Genomic DNA, 27,372 nt, shown 5'->3' on the forward strand with positions numbered 1-27,372 from the left:
AGGTCATAATAAAAATTTAATAAGTAGAATAAAGAAACGCTTGGCTGAGTTTTGGGAGAAAGGGAAAAGGGATGTTTTAAGTAATACTCCTGAATTTTTATCTTGACTTATAAGATATAGAGTGGGGGGGGGGAGCAGGAGGGAGGGAGGAGATCATTACTTTTTTTTGACACTAATAAGAGAACAGTGCATTAGAGAAACAATATTTGGATTTATTGACATAAATAATTGAAGCTTTGATACTGTACTGGATTTACCTGGGTGAGAGGAAGGTCCAGTGTTCTTAACTAAAACTTTGACATGGCGGCACCACTTTAAATTTTCCATTCTAGCTGAAGTCTGAAAAATGAAGTCTCCTCTTTTCAAAGGAGAGAGGTTATTAAGTGTAAATATAAATAAGGATAAAGGGTCAAATACTAAACCCTAAGGAGAAGCTCATAATTAAGGAAATGTAAGGAAAGATAAGCCTTTGGAAAAAAATTAGAAGTGGATGAACTATTAAGTAGGGTTGTTTTGGGATACCAGCAAATAGGTCTAACTCTTAAACAGAACCAAGAATTTGATGAAAATGAGAAAGGAGAAAATTTCATATTAGAAAAAGGAATGTCACTAGTGCTCGTTTTTTGAGTACCTGCTATATATCATGCATGATCTGAGATCCCACAGTAAGCAAAGATGCAGATATTCCTCTGCTCTCAGAGTCTGCTTCCTAACTGGGGAGAGACTGAACCTATAATAAATGAGTAAATTACATCTTTTTGAAGGGCATAATGCTGAAGGAAAAAAAAAGTCCTGGTAAGGGTAATGGGGAAATGATGTGGTTGGCAGAGAACTTTGCAAACTTAAATAGGGTGGTCATAGTAGATCTCAATGACACAGTGATTTAAAGCAAAGACTTGAAAAGATAAGGAAATAAACCTTAAGGCTATTTTAGGTAAAAGTGTTCCAGGCACAAAGAAGGAATTGAAAGGGGAGCATATTTGGTGAGTTGAGCAATAGCAAGGGGACCAGTGTGGCTGGAGGAGAGTGTTTATGGGGAAAAAATAATAGGATTTGAGGTTAAAGGAAGAAGAAACCCATCCAGAGCTACAGTCCTCAATCTTGGCTTCTTTGGAGAAGCTACATAGAGAGCTTCTAACACTCTGGATGCCATGACCAATTGGGTTACAATCATTGGGAGGTGGAACTCAGGCCCCCCATGTGACTATAACATGCAACCAAGGTTCACAATCTGTCTGCTAAGACCTTAGGAGTCTCTAAGAAAAACTTATGTTTGAATGTTTGAAGGAAAAGCTCAGAAGATCATTCCTGGTTGTATTACATTGGAGATGCCAGTTAGATATTCAGGAAAAGATGTATTTTTTAAATATATATTTTTAAAGATTTTATTTATGTGTGTGTGTGTGAGAGAGAGAGAGAGAGAGAGACAGAGACAGAGAGAGAGAGAGAGAGAGAGAGGCAGGCAGAGACATAGGCAGAGGGAGAAGCTGGCTCCATGCAGGGAGCCCGATATGGGACTTGACCCCGGGGCTCCAGGATCACACCCTGGGCTGAGGGTGGTGCTAAACCGCTGAGCCACCTGGGCTGCCCAGAAAAAAATGTCTAATAGAGAATTAGATATATGAATCTGGAGTTCAAGGAAGAGGTTCAGGCTGGAGATACATATTGGTGAGACATCAGCATAGAGATGACACTTAAATCCTGCAACTAGAAGAGTTCTCTAAAGTAATGAAGATAGAAGATCAAAGATCTAGAAACAAGGTCAAAGGAAGAACCAGCAGAGATGAAGAAAGGAACAATGAGGAAAGAAGGAAGGAAATTCAGAAAATTTACTGTCTTGAAAGGCAAGTTCTCAGTGTTTCAAGATAGTGGAAAACCTGGTTAACTGTCACATATTGCTGATAGACCAAGATGAGGACTGCAAATTGACTTCGGATACAATGTTATGAAGTAATTGTGGATCTTAGCAAGAGGAGAAAGCTTGATTGGAGGGAGATCAAGAGAAAATTGGAAAGTTATAATTTTCATCAACCTCTAAGACTTCATTTAGGAAAACTGAGAAATGAGGTGGTGGCTCTTACATGAAATGGGGCCAAGGGAGTTTACCAACATGTTTCTCTAGACTTGTGGAAGAGGTGTGGAGAATAAAGAAGGATAGTGTGTGTGATGCAAGAGGGGGGAGGATTTTCTGGAGAGATGGAGTTGTTGAATAGCCAAGAGAGGATGTGACCCAGTATATGAGTAGAGAATGGCCTCTGCTAGGAACCCAAACAATTTATCTGTGGTAACAGAGGAGTGATGGAGTATACAGGGGTAGACTCTGCAAGGTGGGGAGCTGTGGTGGTGATCACTATGGAAATTTTGCCTTGGAAACTAGGACTAATGGAGAAATAGAAGATTCTTGGGTGATACTAAAGACTCTGATAGTGGCAGGGGGAGAAGCACATTCCCCCCCTCCCTCACTGGATTAATGACTCCCAACTTGGACCTCTAGGGTCCTTCAGGAAAGAGGAGTCAGTAGGAGGCTACTGCAAATATTTCAAAAAAGCAAGTGACAATTGTATCTTTTCATCTCTTTTCACTTTTATTGAGAGATAGTTGACATACATCACTGAATGAGGTTTAAGGTATACATCATAGCGCCTTCCTTTCTTTAGTTTACCTAATTGTGAGAATACAATATATAATGCGTAAACAAAGTATGTATTAGTTGACTGTTTATGCTATTAGTAAGGCTTCCAGTCAACGGTAAGCTATTAAGAGTCTGCCTCTTAATTTTGGAAAGTCAAATTTTATATGCAGATTTTCAACTATGTGGAGGATCACACCTCGTTGTTCAGGAGTCAACCATATATGCCACAACTGCTCTAACCATTCCTCCATCATTGGACACTTCGATTGTTTCCCTGTTTCTGCTATTATAAATAATGCTGCTGTGTATCGGGAGGTTCATTTATCTTTTCTTGTGTTTTCAATTCCTTTGGATACATTCCCAGAAATGGACTGTAACTAGTTCTATTTTTAATTTTTGAGGAGCCTTCATTCTGTTTTCCACAGTGGCTGTACCAGTTTACAACACACACCGCCCCCAAGAGTGCACAAAGGTTCGCTTTCCTCTACATCCATACCAGCATTTGTTATCTTTTGTCTTTTGGATGATGGCCATTCTAACAGGCATGAGGTGGTATCTCATTGTAGTTTTAATTTGTATTTCCCTAATGACTAGAAGTGTTGAACATCTTTTCATATACCTGTTGCCTATCTGTGTATCTTTTTTTGAAAAATGGTTATTAGGTTTTTTGCTCATTTTTAAATTGGGTGATTTTTCTGCCATAGAGTTATGTGCATTATTTATTTGGTTTGGCTATTAATCCCTTATCAGATATATGGTTTGTGAATATTTTTTCTCTGTTCTGTAGGTTGTCTTTTCAATTAGTTGATGGCTTCCTCAGGTGTGAAGAAACTTTTTAGTTTGATGTATTCCCACTTGTCTATTTTTTATTTTTTGGTTACATTTTAGGTGTGATTTCCAAAATATAATTACCAAGACCAGTGTCAAGGAGCTTTTATCCTGTGTTTTACTTCTAGGAGTTTCATGGTTTCAGGTCTCACAGTTAAGCATTTATTTAATTTTGAGTTAATGTTGTGAGTGGTGTAAGCTATGGGCCCAGTTTCATTCTTTTACATGTGAGTATCCATTTGCTGCAACATCATTTATTGAAGAGACAATTCTTCATTGAGCATTCTTGACTCGCTTGTCAAATATTTGTTGACCATATATGCTTGGATTTGTGTCTGAATTCCTTATTCCATTGTTCTCTTTGCTTCTGTGCCAGTACTCTACTGTTTTAGTGACCATGGCTTTATAATAAATATAAAAAATCAGGAACAATAATGCCTCATGCCTTGTTCTTTCTCAGGATTTCTTTGCTTTTTTTTTTTTTTTGCTTCATATAAATTTTAGGTTTTTTTTTTTCTACTTTTGCTTAAAAAAAAAGCCACTGGAATCTCAATAGGGACTGCATTGATCTATAGATGGTTTTTGGTAGTATTGACATTTTAATAATAGTGATTCTTGCAGTCCAGTAACATAGGATACCTTTCCATTTTTTAAAAGACTTTATTGATTTATTCATGAAATATACAGAGAAAGAAACAGAGACACAGGCAGAGGCAGAGGGAGAAGCAGGCTCCATGCAGGGAACCCAACGTGGGACTTGATCCTGGGTCTCCAGGATCACACCCTGGGCCGAAGGCGGCACTAAACTGCTGAGCCACCTGGGCTGCCCTATCTTTCCATTCATTTATGTCTTCTTCAATTGCTTTCATCATTGTCTTACAGTTGTTAGCATAGATCTTTCACTTCCTTAAATTTATTCCTAAGTATTTTATTGTTTTTCATGCAATTATAAATTGGATATGTTTCTTTATTTCCTTTTCAGAAAATTTGTTATTATAGAAATTTTATTTTGTATGTCAATTTTGTGTCTTACAACTTGGCTCAATTTGTTGATTATTTTAACAGTTTTTTTGTTGAATATTTAGGATTTTCTCTATACAAAAACATGTTATTTGCAAACAGAGACCATTTTACTTCTACCTTTTGAATTCTGATGTCTTTTATGTTTGTTGACTAATTGCTCTAGCTAGGACTTTTAGTACTATATTGAAGAGGAGTGGTGAGAGTGGGCACCTTATCTTGTTCCTGATTTTGGAAGAAAAGCTTTCAACCTTTCACCATTGAGTGTGACATCAGCTATGGGCTTGTCAATATGGCCTTTATTATTTTGAGGCATGTTACTTCCATACCTCATTTGTTAACTGTTTTTTTCATGAATGACTGTTGGATTTTGTCAAATGCTTTTTCTGTGTCTATTGAGATGATAATAGGATTCTTTTCTTTCACTCTATTAATGTGATGTATCACATTGATCGATTTCCATATTTTGAGCCATCCTTTCATCCCAGGGATAAATCCAAGTTGATTATGGTGAATGGTCCTTTTAATAGGCTGCTGATATCTTTTCTAGTATTTTGCTGAGAATGTTCACATTTATAATCATCAGGGATATTGGCCTATAGTTTTCTTTTTTAGTAGGGTTCTCATCTGTCTTTCAGCATGAAGATAGTGCTGACCTCATAAGGCTTATTGGGAATGTTCTCTGCTTTTTGTTTTTTTGGAGAAGTTTGAGAATATTGGTATATTAATTCTTAGAAGTTTGGTAAAATATACCAGTGAAGCCATCTGGTTCTAGGCTTTTCTTCATAGGAACTTCTTTTTCTGTTTTTTTTTTTCTTTTTTCTTTTTCTCTTTCTCTTTCTTTCCTTTGTTCTCTGTTTCCTTCCTTCTTTCCTTCCTTCCTTCCTTCCTTCCTTCCTTCCTTTCTTCCTTTCTTCCTTTTCTGATTCACTCTCCTTACTAGTAATTAGTCTATTTATTTTCTATTTATTCCTGACGCCATTTTAGTAAGTTGTATGTTTCAAAGACATTTTTTTATATCTTCTCAGTTGTCAGTTTCCTGGTGTATAGTTGTTTGTAGTAACCTTGTATGAATTTTTGTACCTTTGTGGTATTCATTGTAATATCTCCCTTTTCACTTATAATTTTGTAATTTGAGTTCTTTTTTTTCCTGTTAAAATGTATCAATTTTGTTTATCTTTTCAAAGAAACAACTATTAGTTTGGTTAACTTTTCTATTGTTTTTAATTTCTCCATTTCATTTATTTCTGCTCTAATCTTCATTGTTTTCCATTTTCTTTGCTAACTTTGGGCTCAGTTATTTTCTAGTTCATTAAGGATAGAGTTAGGTTATTTATTTGGAATATTTCTTGCCTTTTAATGTAGACATTTATTGGTATGAACTTTCCTCCTAGAAATGCTTTTGCTTCACCCCTTAATTTTTGTAATGTTTCCATTTTCATTTGTCTCAAGGAACTTTTATTCCCCCCCATTTTTTTTGGATTCATTGATTGTTCAGGAATGTGTTATTTAATTTCTGAGTATTCATGAATTTTCCTGTTTTCTTTATTTTCAACTTCTATTGTCTTTTTTTTTTTTTTTGATGGTGAAATATCCAGTTTCCTTTTTTTTTATTTATTTATTTATTTATTTATTTTTTTTTATTGGTGTTCAATTTACTAACATACAGAATAACACCCAGTGCCCGTCACCCATTCACTCCCACCCCCCGCCCTCCTCCCCTTCTACCACCCCTAGTTCGTTTCCCAGAGTTAGCAGTCTTTACGTTCTGTCTCCCTTTCTGATATTTCCCACACATTTCTTCTCCCTTCCCTTATTTTCCCTTTCACTATTATTTATATTCCCCAAATGAATGAGAACATATAATGTTTGTCCTTCTCCGACTGGCTTACTTCACTCAGCATAATACCCTCCAGTTCCATCCACGTTGAAGCAAATGGTGGGTATTTGTCATTTCTAATAGCTGAGTAATATTCCATTGTATACATAAACCACATCTTCTTTATCCATTCATCTTTCGTTGGACACCGAGGCTCCTTCCACAGTTTGGCTATAGTGGCCATTGCTGCTAGAAACATCGGGGTGCAGGTGTCCCGGCGTTTCATTGCATTTGTATCTTTGGGGTAAATCCCCAACAGTGCAATTGCTGGGTCGTAGGGCAGGTCTATTTTTAACTGTTTGAGGAACCTCCACACAGTTTTCCAGAGTGGCTGCACCAGTTCACATTCCCACCAACAGTGTAGGAGGGTTCCCTTTTCTCCGCATCCTCTCCAACATTTGTTGCTTCCTGCCTTGTTAATTTGCCCCATTCTCACTGGTGTGAGGTGGTATCTCATTGTGGTTTTGATTTGTATTTCCCTGATGGCAAGTGATGCAGAGCATTTTCTCATATGCATGTTGGCCATGTCTATGTCTTCCTCTGTGAGATTTCTGTTCATGTATTTTGCCCATTTCATGATTGGATTGTTTGTTTCTTTGGTGTTGAGTTTAATAAGTTCTTTATAGATCTTGGAAACTAGCCCTTTATCTGATATGTCATTTGCAAATATCTTCTCCCATTCTGTAGGTTGTCTTTCAGTTTTGTTGACTGTATCCTTATTTATTCATGAGAGAGAGAGAGAGATGCAGAGACACAGGAGACGGAGAAGAAGGCTCCATGCAGGGAGCAGCATGCAGGACTCAATCCCAGGTCTCCAGGATCACGCCCTGGGCTGAAGGCGGCGCTAAACTGCTGAGCCACCCGGGCTGCCCTCAACTTCTTTTCACATCATTGTGGTCAGAAAAAAATATTTGATATGGTTTTAATTTTCTCAAATTTGGTACGGCCTGTTTTATGGCCTACCATATAGTCTATCCTAGACAATGTTCCATGTGCACTTAAGAAGAATGTGTTTGGCTGTTATTGCACAGAATGTTTTGTATACGTCTAAGTCCATTGGGCCTCTAGCATTGTTCAAATCTGCTATTAACTTATAGATTCCTTGGATAATCTGCTATTGTTGAGCGTAACATGTTAAAGTCTTTAACTGTTATTGTATTAGTGTTTATTTCGTCTCTTACCTCTGTTCTTTTTTGCTTTATTTATTCGGATGCTTTGATGTTGGTTCCATAAATATCTAGTTGTTATATCTTGTGATGTGTTGACCTTTTTATCATTAAATAATGACCTTTTTGTTCTCTCTTTTTATAGTTTTACTTTGTTTTTTTCTTTTTTTCACATATTTTACTTATTTACTTGAGAGAGGGAGGGAGAGCATGAGTAGGGGTAGAGGGAGAGGGAGAAGCAAATTCCCTGCTGGGGACCCTGGGGATCATGACCTGAGCCCAAAGCATACACTTAATTGACCGAGCCACCCAGGTGCCTCTCTTTTTTATGATTTTAAAGCCTCTTGGTTTGATATAAATGCAGCTATTCCTGCTTTTTTTTCTCATTACCATTTTCTTGAAATATCTCTTCCTTTCCCTTTAGTTGCAGTCTATGTGTGTCTTTGAGGCTAAAATATTAGGTCTTTCTTTCTTTCTCTTTTAAATTCATTTAGCTATTCTGTCTGTCTTGTTGGAGAATTATTTACATTTAAAGTAGCTATTGATAGATCAGGACTTATTTTTGCCCTTTAAAAACTTGCTTTTGGGATGCTGGGTGGTCTGTGGTTGAGCATATGTCTTTGGCTCAGGGCGTGACCCTAGGGTCCTGTGATCGAGTCTTGCATCTGGCTCCCCATGGGGAGCCTCCTTTTCCCTCTGCCCATGTCTCTCCCTCTCTCTCCATGTCTAAATGTTTTCTAGTTGCTTTGGAGATGTATTGTTCCATGTTTTCTTTTTTGTTTTAATGTATTTTGGTACTAGTATCCTTTGCCTTCTTTGTCCTGTTCTTCTGTGTGATTGCCACAGTTTTTTCCTTTGTGGTTTTCATGGGCTTACATAAAACATCTTAAAATCACAAACCCTATTTTAAGCTGATAACAACTTTACTTCCTGAAATTCCTAAAGTTGATACTTCTACTTCTTCTCCCCCTCATATTTTAGGTAATTTCTTATAAAATTTACATATTTTTGTATTTGTAACTAATAACAATTACTGTAGTTATTGTATTTTTACTACATTTATTTTAACTTTTAAACTAGAGTTGTAAGTGAATGATGTACCACCATCACCATATTACAGAATCTAACCTTAACTGTTTACTATTACCAGTGAGTTTTATACTTTCTTTTTTTAAACTTTATTTATTTATTCATGAGAGACACACAGAGAGAGAGGCAGAAACATAGACAGAGAGGTAGGCTCCATGCAGGGAGCCTGATGTGGGACTTGATCCCTGGACTCCAGGATCATGCCCTGAACCACAAAGGCAGACGCTCAACCACTGAGCCACCCAGGCATCCCTATACTTTCTTTTTATATTTTTATAAGGCTTATGTTTTACTTTTACTCAGAATTCCCTTAATTCCCTTAGTGTTTCTTAGAAGGCAGGTGTAGTGGTAATGAACTCCCTCATCTTTTGTTTGGGAAAAGTCTATTTCTCCATTTCTAAAGGACAGCTCTGCTGGGTATAGAATTCTTAATTATTCTTCAATATTTTGAATATGTCATCCCATTTTGTCCTGCCCTAAAAAGTCTTTGTTGAGAAATCTGCTTATAGTCATAGAAGTTCCCGTGTATGTACTTTTCTCTTTTTTCCTTAATGCTTTTAAAATGGTTTCTTTGGCTTTGACAATTTAATTGATCCTTTTTGGTACAGCTTTTTTCAAAGTCAGCCTATTTCAGGTACAGCCTTTTTCAAAGTCAGCCTATTTCAAGTCTTTTGAGCCTTATGGTTCTGTATGTTCATTTCTCTTCCCAGGTTTGGGAAATGTTTAACCACTATTGCTTTCAGTTTGCTTCTGCCCTTTCTCATTCTCTTTTCCTGGAATTCCCATTGTATTTATGAGTCCCTTAGGATTTTTTCACTCTTTCTCATTTTATCTTTTTGTTTCTCTGACTGGATAATTTTTCTATGTCTTATATTTTTAGGTCACTAATTCTTTCCTTCTGCATGGCTAAGTGTACTTTTGAAATTCTATTAACTACTTCAGCTCAATTACTATTTTTTTTAACTCTAGGATTTCTCTTTATTTCTGGGTTTGTTGTTGTTTTTTTTTTCTGGTTGCTATTTCTTTGTCAAACTTCTTGTTGTTTTCATGGATTATTTTCCTAATTTCATTTAATTGTCTATATGTTATTGTAGTTACCTAAAGTTAAGAAAATTATTATAAATCTGATAGTTCCTAGATCTTCATTTTTTTAGGGTCAGTTTTTAGAACTTTATTAGATTCCTTTTTTTAAAGATTTTATTTATTTATTCATGAGAGAGAGAGAGAGAAAGATGCAGAGACACAAGCAGACTGCATGCAAGGAGCCTGATGCGGGACTTGAACCTGGGAATCCAGGATCACACCCTGAACCAAAGGCAGGTGCCCAACCACTGAGCCACACAGGCGTCCCTATTAGTTTCCTTTGATGGTCTCATATTTACTTGGATTTTGTTATCTTTGATTTCTTACATTGGTATCTGCACACTTGAATAATTTGGCTCCTCTTCTAGACTCTATAGATTTGCTTTGGCAGAGATAGATCTTCAATAGTCACCTCAGTTTAAGTCACTGGGCAGGTGGTACCTGCTATTATGGTCTAGTTTTTGGCAAGGCAACTTTCCAAGCTCTAAGTTTGGGTATAGGGAAAGAGGTGGAAATCTGTAGGATGGGCCCCCCCCCAGTTGCATGAATTTTCCATCTGGCTTACTAGATGGTCTGAACTGGGTACTATATTTAGTAGACAGGGCTGTAAATTCATTTCCCTTCACTAGCAGGGGAGGACCCAGTGTCCACATGGCTCATTTGAGGGTACCTGAATCAACACAAGAGTGTGCACTGAATTTCTTGGTCATCTGCTCTGCAGATGTAGAAAGCCATGGGCTGTTCTCTCTTTTCAAGTGCAGCTAGAAGCAGAGCTTTTGGATGGCCTGTACAGCAGCTCCCCATGTGGTCTTGTTAAGTTCCCAGGTCACAAAAGCTGAAGGCTATATTAATATAATTGGGGCCATGAATTAGTTTCTCTGCCCAGGAGCAGTGGGAAGGGCACCTTTAAAGGCAATAAAGCTCTTTGTGTGTTATCTTATCCTGACCTGTGTCCCAAGTTCCCTGGCCAAATATGAGCCACTGGCTTTGTTCTGCTCACTGTTGTATATGCCTGTCTGTCTCTTGGCTACAGTATTGCTGGCTTTTTGTAGCTCCCTTTTTTCACCAGCCCTTCTGGTCAGGTGGGGCTGGGAGATGCTATCCTCAGTGGTGGGGCTGTTTTAGTTCCCTTTTCTGAATGGGATGGAGAGGTGCTGCTCCAGGCTTCTCTGCTTTTCTGTCTTTTGACTCAGTAAGAGCCAGAAGCTACTCTCTACCTTGGCTATGAGTTAATTCCTCTGCCTAGGTACAGCAGGCCACCCCTCGACACCTGGTACTGGCTTTGCTCTAGACAGTTAGCTCTGCCTTTCTGCTTATTGGCTTACACATTGTTGGTTACAGAGCTTCCAGATATCCTTGCCAGCCCTTCTGGTCAGATGGGGCCTGGGAGCCACAGTGGCTGTGGCTGTGTTTCAGGTTACTTGCTTGGGTGGGGTTTGGAGGGGTGCCTCCTGGCCTTGCTCACATGTTCTCCAAACGAGTTTTTCTTATGGGTGAGGCCATGACGCACCCTCAGCCTTCGCTGTGAATTAATTCCCCTGCCTGGGTGCAGCAGGGGAATTTTTCATACCCTGTACTGGCTTTGCCTCGGGGACTGTCCGAACCACCCACACACCTCTTGGTTGGAGTATTGCTGAGCTATACAGCTTTTAGGTTTTCTTGTCAGTGCCCTCTGGCAAGATGGACCAGAAGACAGTTTCCCCAGCAAATGGAGCTACAACTTCTTGCTTGGATACAGTTTCTAGAGTCAGCAAAACTTGTATGAGAACCCAAATCAAGCAGATATGTACTCCAGTGAGTTCTCTGGTCACAGTTTGTCCCAGACTTGGTTCTGGTGATGAGCAAAGCTGTTGGTTGGGGCCACTACTTGGATTACTAATCACTTAGGGAGTTGTAGTCATGAATTGCATCTGCCAAGATCTGTGTGTTGGTTATTGCAAGCCTCACAGTTTCCCCTGCAATTCTCATGGCACGAGACCAGAGTAGGGGCTCTCATGAAGTAATCTGCAGTGGTGGTGGTGCTGATTGTCCCCTTGAGTTCTCTTCTTTTGGGGGGAACTGGAGGTTCAGGGAAGACCTTTCCATGTGGTGTTGCTCCTGTCTGGGAGAAAGACAAAGTAGTCAGAATGGAGTTGCTTCTCTTACGCTTCTAATACAGTCTATCTTGGTCTCTGTGATGCAGGGGATGTTTCAGTATCATCTCTATTCTAGGATTTTCTCAGCTGTGTCTTGTTCATCAGTAGTTGTTTTTCTGAAGGGGAATAAAGCAGAAATGACCTATGTCAGCATCTTGGTGATGCCACTGTCTCTTAAATTTTCAGAGTTAGCAAGAATCTAAATTTATCTTCTTTGGGATACACACATACATACACTATATATTTTGGGCTATATATACACATACATAAATTGTGATATATGTATACACATAGTTCCATATATGTATATATAGAAATATAAATTAACTCAGGCTCATCAGGATCTCATAATTATATTTGGATTGTGAAATTTCATTAATTTAACATGTTAATTAACATGTTAATAATGGTAGTCATGACTATATTTGATTAGGTTAGTTTAAACAGATAGCTTCATATCTTAAGATCAACTGATTAGTAGCCTTAGTTACATTGGCAAAACTCCTTTGCCATGTAACATAACTTAATAATGTTATAACAGCAGGGGTTGGAGACCATGAGGGCTATGTTACAAATCTGCTTACTGTAATTTAATCGCTGGTCCCTGTGATTCCTCTCATATACAAAATGCATTCAACTTTTCCCATGATTTCCAAGGACCTCACTCCATTATAGCCACAATAAAAAGCCCAAATCTTCAATTAAATCTAGTCTCTCTGTAAGTCTAGAAATCATCACGCAAATTATCAGGTAAATGTAGTATATCTCCTAGACACAATTCCTTCCATCTGTTGACCTGTGAAATTAACTATAGAGTTATCTGCTTCCAAAATTCTTAACATATAATCATAAGATTGACATCAGGATAACACCTGACATTTTAGTTAAAAAGGAGAGGGAGAATGGAAGGTAGAAAAAGAAGTCATTGGTTCAAAGCAGTTTTGAAATGTAGCTGGGAAAACTTGAGCTGGAGTTCTTTAATTTGGTTGTTAGATATGGGTTCTTACTTCTGTTGTCTGGACTCTTGGTTCCACCTTCTGAGTCATTCTCCCTTTTGCATGAAAAGTAGTATGTGTTTTCTTAGCAGTAACTAGAACCCCTAATCTGCAACCATCTTCCTTTTTTAGCTACTTCCTACCATTTTTAGCTCTCTTCCTGTGTTTCTACCATTCCATCAATATACCAGTGTTACCAGTACCTACAATCTGCTGATCATACCAACACTTCAGTGTCTCTCATCCTTTCATATCTGACTTCCCTTCTTAGGCAGTTTAAATTCCATTGCTTCATATTGGAATGACTGCCTTACGTCGACCTTCAACTTCCTTGTTGTCCTTTGATAGTCACTAAAGCACTAACAGATTTTCATAAAAATGTTTATTTATTCATTCGAGAGACACAAAGAGACAGAGAGAGAGGGAGAGACAGGCTCCCTGCAGGGAGCCTGAAGTGGGACTCGATCCTGGGTCTCCAGGATCACACTCTGGGCTGAAGGCAGTGCTAAACTGCTGAGCCACCTGAGCTGCCCAGCACTAACAGATTAACTGTGCCTCTCAGCCCCCTCAGCTGCCCAGCTGAATGTGGCTGGGGAAGAAAACAAAGCAGTGTTGTCTGTCCTCACTGTATATGGATGATCACTGCCTTAATTTTGTTCTTGTACTTCCGAGGAATCATTGTATTTCTCTACTCCATTCACTCACCCATTTACCTCAGGGTATAGCACATTTTTTTCCTGTCTTTAATATCCATCTTCAGCGTTCGTGTCCCTAGCCTCAGCTGATGATCTTATATATTATTTCACTGAGAAAATAGGAACAATCAGAAAGATTTTAGTAAGCTCCAACAAGCCTTCAACCTATCTACAAACTCTCTTTTCTCCTTTATCCTGGATAAACTGTCCATGCTCCCAGCAATTGTCACCCCTTTCTCCTGTAAGTAGAACCCATGCCTGCCTGACATGACTCCAGAGACTTTTCTATTGGCCTAAAGACAGTTTTTGTATCTCACATCTTAAAAAAATGTTTTTCTCTCCATCCTAATTCTTCCTCAGCTATCACATCATTTTCCCCTTTTCTTTACAAAATATATACCTAAAAATAATTATATATATTGCCTTTAGCTTTTATCTTTAGAATTTCTTTTTAATTCACTTTAGTGAGGGCTTTGCTGTTACCATCAAGCAGACACTGTTCTCATCAAAGTCACCAGTGATTTAGATCCAGGGGTCTCTTCTCAACCTTCATCAAACCTATCACCAGCTTTTGACATTGATAGTTTAATAGCTACTTGACTTGATGTCCTTGACATTAGGAATCACTCTTAATCTTTCTCTTATTTTTGTGCCTTATTGTTGCCACTTTGATTATTTTCTGATTTATATCTCCAGCCTGAAATTTTCACCTGAGGTACAGACTGATTAATATATCTAGGTCTCTGCTAGACATGATTACTTGAATACCTAACAGGATCTTAAATATAGCATGTCCAAAACATAGGTCCTGTTTCCCCCCTCACCAAAAACCTACTTCTTCACAGTCTTCTCCATTTCATAAATGGTGTTTCCATTGTTTCATTTTTTAAAAATATTTTTAATTGAAGTTTGATTTGCTAACATATAACTCCCAGTGCCCATCCTGTCAAGTGCCCCCCTCAGTGTCCATCACCCAGTCACCCCATCCCCCGACCTGTCTCCCCTTCCACTACCCCTCATTCATTTCCAATACTTAAGAGTCTCTCATGTTTGTCTCCCTCTCTGATATTTCCCACTCATTTTCCCTCCTTTCCCCTATAATCCCGTTCACTATTTCTTATATTCCCTGAATGAATGAAACCATATAATGTTTGTCCTCCTGTGATTGACTTTCCTCACTCAGCATAACACCATCCCATTCCATCCACGTTGAAGCAAATGATATTCATCCTTTCTAATGGCTGAGTAATATTCCATCGTATACATAGACCACATCTTCTTTATCCATTCATCTTTTGATGGACACCAAAGTTCCTTCCACAGTCTGGCTATTGTGGACATTGCTGCTAGAAACATCGGGGTGCAAGTGTCTCGGTTTTTCACTGCATCTGTGTCTTTGGGGTAAATCTCCAGCAGTGCAATTGCTGGGTCATAGGACAGTTCTATTTTTAACTCTTTGAGGAACCCACACACAGTTTTCCAGAGTGGCTGCACCAGTTCACATTCCACCAACAATGCAAGAGGGTTCCCCTTTCTCCACATCCTCTTGAACATTTGTTGTTTCCTGCCTTGTTAATTTTCACCATTCTCACTGCTTTGAGGTGGTATCTCATTGTGGTTTTGAATTGTATTTCCCTGATGGCAAGTGATGCAGAGCATTTTCTCATGTGCTTGTGGGCCATGTCTTTGTCTTCTTTGGTGAGATTTCTGTTCATGTCTTTTGCCCATTTCATGATTGGGTTGTTTGTTTTTTTGCTGTTGAGCTTAATAAGTTCTTTATATATTTTGGATACTAGCCCTTTATCTGATATGTCATTTGCAAATACCTTCTCCCATTCTGTAGGTTGTCATTTAGTTTTGTTGACTGTTTCTTTTGCTGTGAAAAAGCTTTTTATCTTGATGAAGTCCCAGTAATTCATTTTTGCTTTTGTTTCCCTTCCCTTCATAGATGTATCTTGCAAGAAGTTGCTGTGGCCAAGTTCAAAAAGGGTGTTGCCTGTGTTCTCCTCTAGGATTTTGATGGAATCTTGTCTCACATTTAGATCTTTCATCCATTTTGAGTTTATCTTTGTGTCTGGTGCAAGAGAGTGGTCTAGTTTCATTCTTGTGCATGTGGTTGTCCAATTTTCCCCAGCACCATTTATTGAAGAGAATTTAATGAAGACCTTCATTTTTCCAGTGGATAATCTTTCCTGCTTTGGTAATTATTAGTTGACCATAGAGTTGAGGGCCCACTTCTGGGTTCTCTATTCTGTTCCATTGATCTATGTGTCTGTTTTTGTGCCAGTACCACACTGTCTTGATGACCACAGGTTTGTAGTACAAGCTGAAATCTGGCATTGTGTTGCCCCTGGCTTTGGTTTTCTTTTTCAATATTCCCCTGGCTATTCGGGATCTTTTCTGATTCCACATAAGCCTTAAGATTAATTGTTCCAACACAGTGAAGAAAGTCCATGGTATTTTTTTTATTCATAGAGATGCAGAGAGAGAGAGAGAGAGGCAGAGACACAGGCAGAGGGAGAAGCAGGCTCCATGCAGAGAGCCTGGGGTGGGACTCGATCCAGGGTCTCCAGATCAGGCCCCGGGCCGCAGGCGGCACTAAACTCCTGTGCCAGCAGGGCTGCCCAGTCCATGGTATTTTGATAGGGATTGCATTGAACATGTAAATTGCCCTGGGTAGCATAGACATTTTCACAATATTAATTCTTCCAATCCATGAGCACGGAGTATTTTTCCATCTCTTTGTGTCTTCCTCAATATCTTTCAGAAGTATTTTGTAGTTTTTAGGGTATAGATCCTTTACTTCTTTAGTTAGGTTTATTCCTAGTATCTTATGCTTTTGGGTGCAATTGTAAGGGTTTGATTCCTTAATTTCTCTTTTTTCAGTCTCATTGTTAGTGTATAGAAATGCCACTGACTTCTGGGCATTGATTTTGATCCTGCCACACTGCCAAATTGCTGTATGAGTTCTAGAAATCTTGGGGTGGAGGCTTTTGGGTTTTCTATGTACAGTATCATGTCATCTGCAAAGACGGAGAGTTTGGCTTCTTTTTGCCAATTTGAAAGCCTTTTATTTCTTTCTGTCATCTGATTGCTAAGGCTAGGACTTCTAACAATATGTTGAGTAGCAGTGGTGAGAGTGGACATCCCTGTCTTGTTCCTGATCTTATGGGAAAGGCTCTCAGTGTTTCCCCATTGAGAATAATATTTGCTGTGGGCTTTTGTAGAGGACTTTTAAGATGCTGAGGAATGTTCCCTCTATCCCTGCACTCTGAAGGGTTTTGTTCAGGAATGGATGCTGTATTTTGTCAAATGCTTTCTCTGCATCTATTGAGAGGATCATATTGTTCTTGTTTTTTCTCTTGTTGATATGATCTATCACGTTGATTGCTTTACGAGTGTTGAACGTCCTACATCCGGGGGATAAATCCCACTTGGTCATAGCGAATAATCTTCTTAATGTATTGTTGGATCCTATTGGCTAGTATCTTGTCGAGAATTTTTGCATCTGAGTTCATCAGTGATATTGGTGTATAATTCTCCTTTTTGGTGGGCTCTTTTGTTTTGGAATTAAGGTGATGCTGGCCTCATAGAATGATTTTGGAAGTATTCCATCCCTTTCTATCTTTTGGAACAGCTTTAGTAGAATAGGTATTGTTTCTTCTTAAACATTTGATAGAATTCCCATGGTAAGCCATCTGGCCCTGGACTTTTGTGTCTTGGGAGGTTTTTGATGACTGCTTCAATTTCCTCCCTGGTTATTGGCCTGTTCAGGTTTTCTATTTCTTCCTGTTCCAGTTTTGGTAACTTGTGGTGTTCTAGAAATGCGTCCATTTCTTCTAGATTGCCTAATTTATTGGCATATAGCTGCTCATAATACGTTTTTAAAATTGTATGTATTTCATTGGTATTGATTGTGATTTCTCCCCTTTCATTCATGATTTTATAATTGGAATATTTTCTAATTTCTTTTGAATGAGGCTGACTAATGGTTTATCTATCTTATGAATTCTTTCAAAGAACCGACTCCTGGTTTTTTTGATCTGTTCTACAGTTCTTCTGGTCTCTATTTCGTTGAGTTCTACTCAGATCTTTATTAACTCTCTTCTTCTGCTGGGTGTAGGTTTTATTTGCTGTTCTTTCTCCAGTTCCTTTAGGTGCAAGATTAGCATGTGTATTTGAATTTTTTCCAATTTCTTGAGGGAGGCTTGTATTGTGATGTAGTTCCCTCTTAGGACTGCTTTTGCTGTATCCCAAAGATTTTGAAAGGTTGTGTCTTCATTTTCATTAGTTTCCATGAATCTTTTAATTCTTCTCTAATTTCCTGGTTGACCCTTTCATCTTTTGGCACGGTACTCTAACCTCCATGTGTTTGAGTTTCTTCCAAATATCTTCTTGTGATTGAGTTCTAGTTTCAAAGCATTGTGGTCTGAAAGTATGCAGGGGACAATCCCAATCTTTTGGTATTGGCTGAGACCCGATTCGTGACCCTGTATGTGGTTTATTCTGGAGAAAGTTTCACATGCACTTAAGGAGAATGTGTATTCAGTTGCATTTGGATGCAAAATTCTGTATATATAGGTGAAATTTGGTCCAGTGTATCATTTAAGGCCCTTGTTTCTTTGGTGATGTTGTGCTTAGAAGATCTGTCATTTGCAGAAAGTGCCATGTTAAAGCCTCCCACTATTAGTGTATTATCTAAGTGTGTCTTTATTTCGGTTATTAATTGACTGATATACTTGGCAGCTCCCACATTAGGGGCATAAATATTCATGATTGATAGGTATTCTTGTTTGATAGACACTTTAAGTATGATACAGTGTCCCTCTTCATCTCTTATTACAGTCTTTCGGATAAACTTTAATTTATCTGATGTGAGGATTGCTACCCCTGCTTTCTTTTGAGGACCATTTGAATGGTAACTTGTTCTCCACCCTTTCATTTTCAGACTGGATGTGTCCTTAGCTCTCAAATGAGTCTCCTGTAGACAGCAAATAGATGGGTTTTTTAATTTTATTTTTTTTCCAGGCCAAAGCCCTGTGTCTTTTGATGGAATCATTTAGCCCATTCATGTTCAGAGAAACTATTGAAAGATATGAATATAGTGTCATCGTAATACCTATTCAGTCTCTGTTTTTAGGGATTATTTTTTGGGTGTCCTCTTCTTTTTACAGTGTTCCCCTTAATATTTCTTGCAGAGCTGGTTTTGTGGTCACATATTCTTTCAGTTTTTGCCTATCTTGGAAGCTCTTTATCTCTCCTCCTGTTTGGAATGGCAGCCTTGCTGAATAAATATTTTTGGCTGCATGTTCTTCTCATTTAGTACCATGAATATATTCTGTCAGCCCTTTCTGGCCTGCCAGGTCTCTGTGGAGAGGTCTGCTGTTAATCTGATATTTCTCCCCATATAAGTTAAGAATCTCTTGTCTCTGGCTGCTTTAAGGATTTTCTGTTTATTTTTGGAATTTGCAAGTTTCACTATTAAATGGCAAGGTGTTGAACAGTTTTTATTGATTTTGGGGGGTGACCTCTCTATTTCCTGGCTCTAAATGCCTGTTTCCCTCCACAAATTAGGGAAGTTCTCAGCTATTATTTGTTTAGATATACTTTCTGGTTCTCTCTCCCTCTTGGCGTCTTCTGGAACCCCAGTTGTTTCCTGAGGCTGTCATTTATTTCCCTTAACCTTTCCCCATGGTTTTTAAATTGTTTTTGTCTTTTTTCCTCAGCTTTCTTCCTTGCTATCACCTTGTCTTCTATGTTACTCACTCTCCCCCCTCATTAACCCTAGCTGTTAGGACATCAGTTTGGCTAGCATCTCATTTAATTTATTTTTAATTCCAACCTGATTAGAGCTAAATTCTGTAGTAACAAAGTCTCTAGAGTCCTTTATGCTTTTTTTTCCCAGAGCCACCAGTAGCTTTATAATTGGGCTTCTGAATTGGCTTTCTGATATCAAATTGTAACCCATTTTCTGTAACTCTGTTACAGAGAGTACTGTTTTGCTTCTTTCTTTTGTGGTTAATTCTTCTAGTCATTTTGTTCAGTGCACAGTGGCTGTGTGAACGGGCTGAGTCAGGAATATCAGTCACGACCTAAGTAAATTTCACCGTAGATGATTCTGATGAGGTCAGAGACCAGAAAATGAAAACGAAGATGAGAACAAAATAAAAGAAAAGGGCCACTAAAGTGAAAAATAAATTTTTAAACAAAGCAATAAAAAATAAAAGGCCAAAAATACCATAGAAGAAGGAAAAAGTAAAAAAATAAAATAAAATAAAACAAAACAAAAAACAAAAGAGGAAAAAGAGAAAAAAGAAAAGAAAAAAGGGAGATGGTGGTGGTGACGAAGTTGTAGTGGAGGGAGAACGTAGTCTACCTGAGGGGTCCTAGAGGTTGATCCTCTTGGTTCTGAGTATATTAAGTTCTGTATGTTAGAAGATGCTCAGTTCTAAATTTATATAAACCAGAAATACATGTAGAGAGCCCCACCAATGACCACCAAAACATAAATGAAATAAAAGAGGGGGGCAGAATGGGAATGCAGAGAGAGTATAATCTCACAGAATGAACCAGCACGGTATACCACTTGGTTCTGGGTGCATGCTGGCATGGTTTAGAAGGTATGAACTTGTGCCATTGTAGAACAAAATGAGGCAGAGAGAAAACACAAAACAAAACAAAAAAACATATCTTGTATATATCCCAAAATTGAGTATGTTGTAGGGAATCTAGAAGTGGAAAGTATATCTAGGACGTGTCATTGTAGAAATTTGAAAGTCAAAAAGGAAGCATCTTAAAAATGAAGAGTTGGTAAATATTGTAGTAAGGTGGGAAAGAGGAAAAAAAAGAAAATTTACAGTCTGATATAAAAACAAGTTGTAGTGGAATAGGCAGGAAAAAAATAGGAGGGGTACCCTCTGGTTCTATATCGTGTAAATCCCTGGACTTGCCCTGGAGCTTTCCAGTGCTGCTCGGTGAACTTGCTCTTGCCCTGACCTTCCAGCTGGTCTTCGGGGGAGGGGCTGCTGTGCTGACTTGCAGGTGTGTGCACCTGGGCGCTGCCCCGCCCCCCTGCTGGGTGTAGGGCTCAGGGGGAGCTGTTGCCCCGGTGAGGCCCCTGTCCCCTGGCAGCCCCGCCTCTCCCAGGCACAGGGTGACACCAGGAGGGACAACTCTACAGGCGGCGGCCAGGTCTCCCCAGCCCTAGAGTCCACTCCCGCCGTGACCACCGCGGCTCCCAGTCCGCAGGGGCCTGGGTGCTCCCGGGGCGGGGGCGCCGGAGCAGGAGCGTCCTCGCTGTCCTGGGCCCTCCCCGCCTCGGCCCGTCCCGGGGCAGCACAGGATCCCGGCTGTGTCCCCCGGAGGCCTGGGGTCCGGGGCCTGCGCTGCTGGAGTCGCGCTCCCGAGGAGCCCCCTCTGCCCGGAGCCCCGCCCGACCCTCCGGCTGCTCCCCCAGGCCCCGCGGGGCGCGCTCCGGCCCTTTACGGAGATGGGCAGCTGTGGGGCGCGCTGGGGACTCTGGTCCTCAACTGGGCCTCACCTGGACCTAGTGAATATGCTCCCCACCTGGGCCTCATCTGGACCTGGTGACTCTGGTAACTACCTGGGCACCATTGGGACATGGTTACTCTATTCCCAAATGGGACTCACCTGGACCTGGTAACTCTGGTCCTCACTTTGGCCTCTTCTGTACCAGGTGACTCTGGCCCCATTTGGGCCTCACCTGGAACGGGTGACTCTGATCCTCAGCAGCATGCCTCGAATGCACCTTTCCACTAGCTGCGTTCTTATGGCCGGGAGAATGTAGCTACATTGTAAGTCAGGAGGTTCCATGTATACCACTCTACTGCACCTAGAGACACAAGCATTGAAGCCTGCAGCTAGTTCCTTTTGTCCTATGAGCTTCTGACGAACACGTCTAGTGAGGATGTTCGAAATTTCATCTGAAGGCCGTGTGTAACTGTGAGGGACTGGGGGTGAGCTCAAGTCTCAGAAGAAAGTACCCTTTGGACACTGCGTTCCACTAGCTTCTCATGTATGCAACTTAGTATGTAGCATCAATCCTAGAGAGCAGTTCCTCACATATCTCTGTATAGGGCTTGGAGACACTAGTCGTGTGGGCCGGCGCCTTCCACTAACCTCTCACAACCATTCTGTCACGGATCGAGCCTAGTCCTGAAAAGAGCGAAGTGTACCTGCAGTCAACATGTGGGAGGTACAGGGAATAAGTTCAACTCTCAGAAGTGTGTATGCTTTACAGGCAGATGTCTGCTAAACACTTATTGATTCGAGCTAGAACCGAGGTATACTCTAATTGAACAAGGACGTTGGCAATCACTGTATTGAACTCAGACACACGTGAGTACAGGCCTGTCACTTCCACATGCTTTTCACACAACCTCTTCCAGTACCTAACATAAAGATGCTTGGACCTATGTCTACAGGCAGTCAGGATGTGGGACGGTCCTGCCCTGACCTCAGCTCTTGCAAGGAAACATCCCTAGAAGTCAGCTTTCAAGTAGCTGCGTTCTTATGGCAGTGAGAATGTAGCAGTATTCTAATTCAGGAGGTTCGAAGATTACCACTTTACTGCACCTGGAGATAACTTTCAGGTCTACATTGTTCCACTTGCGTCTCACAAGCTTCCGAAAAAAGTCTATGGTGAAGATATTTGATACTCATTCTGCAGGCAGTATTGCACCGTGAGGGACTGAGTGCGAGCTCAACTCTCAAAAGTAAGTTGCTTTTGGACTCGGGGTTCAGCTAGCTTCTAACCTATGGAACTTAGTATGTAGCACCTCTCTGAGACAGGAATTACTAGGAAATCGCAGGATTGAGCTTGGGGGCACAGGTCTTGTGTGCCAGGACATTCCACTTACCTCTCACAACCCTTCAGTCACGCATCGAGTCTAGGCCTGTTAGCAGTGAAGTGTACCTGCAGGAAGGATGTGGGAGGTACAGGTCATAAGCTCAAATCTCAGTAGTGTATATGCCTGGGAGGCAGATGTCTGCTACCCACTCGTAATGGGAGTTAGAATATAGCTACACTCTGATTGAAGAAGGCCATTGGAAATCGCTGTATTCAACTCAGATAATCATGAGTACCAGCCTCACACTTCCACATGCTTTTGTCACAACCTCTTCCAGCACCTAACACAAGGATGTTAGCAGCTACGTCTACAGTCAGGCAGGATGCGGGAGGGTCGTGCCCTGAGCTCAGCTCTCAAAAGGAATCATGCCTCGAATCCAGATTTCTAATAGCTGCGTTGTTATGGCTGTGAGAACGTAGCACCACTGTAAGTCAGGATGTTCCATGTATACCGCTCTACTGCACCTGGAGAGACAAGCATTGAAGCCTGCAGCTAGCTCCTTGCGTCCATGAGCTTCTGACAAACACGACCAGTGAGGATGTTCGTAACTGCATCTGCAGGCAGTGTGGAACTGGGAGGGACCACGTTTCAGCTCAATTCCGAGAGGGAAGTTCCCCAGAGAGAGAGCTTTCAGTTAGGTACTCAGGTTTGGAAGTTTGTATATAGCTCCCATCTGAGGGAGGAATTCCTCAGAATTTGCTGGATTGAACGAAGACACATTTGCCTCTGGGAAAACTTGCATCCCGTATCGAAAGAAATATTTTGGAAGCGAAGCGTACAGGCAGTCAGCATGTGGGAGGTTCAAATCATAAACTCAATCCAAAGGAGCGTGCATGCCTTGGAGGCAGCTGTCTGCGAGGCGCGAAATTGACAAGGCAGACACTTTGTTCTCACTCCGCTACTCTCCCGCATACAACGAAATGCTGTGGAAGCGGAACATACAGGCAGTGAGGATGGGGGAGTTACAGGGAATAAGCAAAACTCTCAGAAGTGTGTATGCTTTGCAGGCCGATGTCTGCTAGACACTTAGTGAGGTGAGGTATACCCGAGCTACACTCTAATGGAACAAGGACGTTGGCAATCACTGTATTGAACTCAGATACACGTGAGTACAATACTGACACTTCCACTAGCATTTCTCCAACATCTCCCAGCACCTCACGTAAGGATGTTAGCAGCTATGACTACGGGCAGGGAGGATGCGGGAGGGTCCTGCCCTGAGCTCAGCTCTCACAAGAGAGCATGCCTACAAGCCCTCTTTCATCTAGCTGCATTCTAATGGCCGTGAGACCATACCAGTCTTCTAACTCAGGAGGTTCGAAGAATACCACTCTACTGCATCTGGAGACACCTTCCAGGCCTGTCTAATTCCACTTTCGTCTCACAAGCTTCTGACAATATCTCTGGTGAAGATGTTCAAAACTCATTCTGCAGGCAGTGTGGAACTGTGAGGGACTGGGTGTGAGCTCAACTCTCAGAAGAGAGATGCTTTTGGACTCGGGGTTCAGCTAGCTTCTCACGTACGGAACTTAGTATGTAGCACCTGACTACTACAGGAATTATCAGTAAATCGCTGGATTGAGCTTGGAGGCACTAGTCTTGTGTGCCGGGACTTTCCAGTTACCTCTCACAACACGTCAGGCACGCATCGAGCCTAGGCCTGTTAGCAGCGAAGTGTACCTGCAGGCAGGATGTGGGAAGTACAGTCCATAAATGAACTCTCAAAAGTTTTACGCCTGGGAGGAAGATGCCTGCTACCCACTCGTACATGGGAGTTAGAAACTAGCTACACTCTTTGAAGAAGGCCTTTGAAATCGCTGTATTCAATTCAGATGATAGTGAGTACAGGCCTGACACTTTCACATGCCTTTCGCCGCCCTCTCCCAGCACCTAAAATAAGGATATTAGCAGTTACGTCTACGGCAGGCAGTATGCGGGAGGGTCCTGCCCTGAACTCAGCTCTCACAAGAGAGCATGCCTACAAGACGCTTTCATCTAGCTGCTTTCTAATGGCCGTGAGACCATAGCAGGCTTCTAACTCAGGAGGTTCGAAGAATACCACTCTACTGCACCTGGACACACCTTCCAGGCCTGCCTATTCCACTTGTGTCTCACAAGCTCTGACAAAGGTCTCTGGTGAAGATATTCAAAACTCATTCTGCAGGCAGTGTGGAACTGTGAGGGACTGGGTGTGAGCTCAACTCTCAGAACAGAGATGCTGTTGGACTCGGGGTTCAGCTAGCTTCTCACGTACGGAACTTAGTACATAGCACCTGTCTACTACAGGAATTACTAGGAAATCACTGGATTGAGCTTGGAGGCACTAGTCTGGTGTGTCGGGACTATCCACTTACCTCTCACAACACTTCAGTCACGCATCCAGCCTAGGCCTGTTAGCAGCGAAGTATACCTGCAGGCAGGATGTGGGAAGTACAGGCCATTAGCTCAACTCTCAAAAGTGTGTACACCTGGGAGGCAGATGCCTGCTACCCACTCGTACATGGGAGTTAGAAACTAGCTACACTCTTTGAAGAAGGCCGTTTGAAATCGCTGTATTCAATTCAGATGATAGTGAGTATAGGCCTGACACTTCCACATGCCTTTCGCCGCCCTCTCCCAGCACCTAACATAAGGATATTAACAGTTATGACTACGGGCAGGCAGGATGCGGGAGGGTCCTGCCCTGAGCTCAGCTCTCAGAAAAAAAGCATGCCTAGAAGCCAGCTTTCTACTAGCTCCTTCTGATGGCCGTGAGAACGTAGTAGCATTGTAAAGCGGGACTTTCCATGAATACCGCTCTACTGCACCTGGAGACATAACCATTGAAGCCTGCAGCAGGCCCTTGCATCCCATGAGCTTCTGACAAACATGTCTAGTGAGGATGTTCGTAACTGCATCTGCAGGCGGTGTGGAACTGGGAAGGACCGTGTGTCAGCTCATCTCGCAGAAGGAAATTCCCCAGAGAGAGAGATTTCAGCTAGGTACTCAGGTTGGGATGTTAGTATGCAGATCCCATCTGAGGGAGGAATTCCTCGGAAGTCACTGGATAGAACTAAGAAACACTTGCCTCTCGCAAAACTTGCGTCCCGTATCTAACAAAATCCTTTCATAGTGAAGCATACAAGCGGTCAGCAAGAGGGAGGTTCAAGCCATTAGCTCATCCAAAGGCGTGTGCATGCCTTGCATTCAGGTGTCCGCTAGGGGCGAAATTGAGAAGGCAGACACTTGGTTTTCACTCGGCTACTGTCCCGCATACAACGAAATTCTGCGAAAGAGGAACGTACATGCAGTCAGGATGGGGGAGGTACAGGCCATAAGCTCAACTCTCCGAAGTGTCTATGCTTTGCAGGCCGATGTCTGCTAGACACTTATCGAGGCGAGGTATACCCGAGCTACACTCTAATGGAACAAGGGCGTTGGCAATCGCTGTATTGAACTCAGCTACACGTGAGTACAGTCCTGACACTTCCACCTGCATTTCTCCAACCTCTCCCAGCACCTAACATAAGGATGTTAGCAGCTACAACTACGAGCAGGCAGGATGCGGGAGGGTCCTCCCCTGAGCTCAGCTTTCAAAAGGAAGCATGCCTCGAAGCCAGCTTTCTACTAACTGCGTTCTGATGGCCATGAGAACGTGGCAGCATTGTAATTCAGGATGTTCCATGAATACCACTTTATTGCACCTGGAGATACAACCTTGAAGCCTGCAGCTTGCCCCTGGCATCCCACGAGCTTCTGACAGACATGTCTAGTGAGGACGTTCATAACTGCATCTGCAGGCAGTGTGGAACTGGGAAGGACCACGTTTCAGCTCATCTCCGAGAGGGATGTTCCCCAGAGAGAGAGCTTTCAGCTAGGTACTCAGTTTTGGAAGTTAGTAGGTAGCTCCCATCTGAGGGAGGAATTCCTCAGAAGTTGCTGGATTGAACTAAGACACTTTTGCCTCTCGCAAAACTTGCGTCCCGTATCAAAAGAAATCCTTGGAAGCGAAGCGTACAGGTGGTCAGCATGTGGGAGGTTCAAGTCCTAAGGTCAATCCAAAGCAGTGTGCATGCCTTGGAGGCAGCTGTTGGCTAGGCACGAAATTGACAAGGCAGACACTTGGTTTTCACTCCGCTACTTTCCCGCATACAACGAAATGCTGTGGAAGAGGAACATACAGGCAGTCAGGGTGGGGGAGGTACAGCCCACCAGCTCACCTCTCAGAAGTGTGCATACTTTGCAGGCCGATGTCTGCTAGACACTAGGTATACCCGAGCTACACTCTAATTGAACAAGGACATTGGTAACCGCTCTATGGAACTCAGATACACGTGAGTACAGTCCTGACACTTCCCCCTGCTTTTCTCCAACCTCTCCCAGCACCTAATATAAGGATGTTTGCAGCTACGACTACGGGCAGGCAGGATGCGGGAGGGTCCTGCCCTGCGCTCAGCGCTCAGAAGTGACCATGCCTCGAAGCCAGCTTTCAACTAGCTGCGTTCCAATGGCCATGAGACCATAGCAGTCTTCTAACTCAGAAGGTTCGAAGAATACCACTCTACTGCACCTGGAGACACCTTCCAGGCCTGCATTATTCCACTTCATCTCACAAGCTTCTGACAAACGGCTCTGGTGAAGACGTTCAAAACTCATTCTGCAGGCAGTGTGGAACTGTGAGGGACTGGGTGTGAGCTCAACTCTCGGAAGAGAGATGATTTTGGACTCGGGGTTCAGCTAGCTTCTCACGTATGGAACTTAGTATGTAGCACCTGTCTAAGACAGGAATTACTAGGAAATCGCTGGTTTGAGCTTGGAGGCACTAGTCTTGTGTGCCGGGACTTTCCACTTACCTGTCACGACACTTCCGTCACGCATCGAGCCTAGGCCTGTTAGCAGTGAAGTATACCTGCAGGCAGGATTTGGGAAGTACAGGCCATAAGGTCAACTCTCAAAAGTGTGTACGCCTGGGAGGCAGATGTCTGATGCCCACTCGGACAT

This window comes from Canis aureus, chromosome 9 (genome assembly GCF_053574225.1).
Source record: "Canis aureus isolate CA01 chromosome 9, VMU_Caureus_v.1.0, whole genome shotgun sequence".
Lineage (NCBI taxonomy): Eukaryota > Metazoa > Chordata > Mammalia > Carnivora > Canidae > Canis > Canis aureus.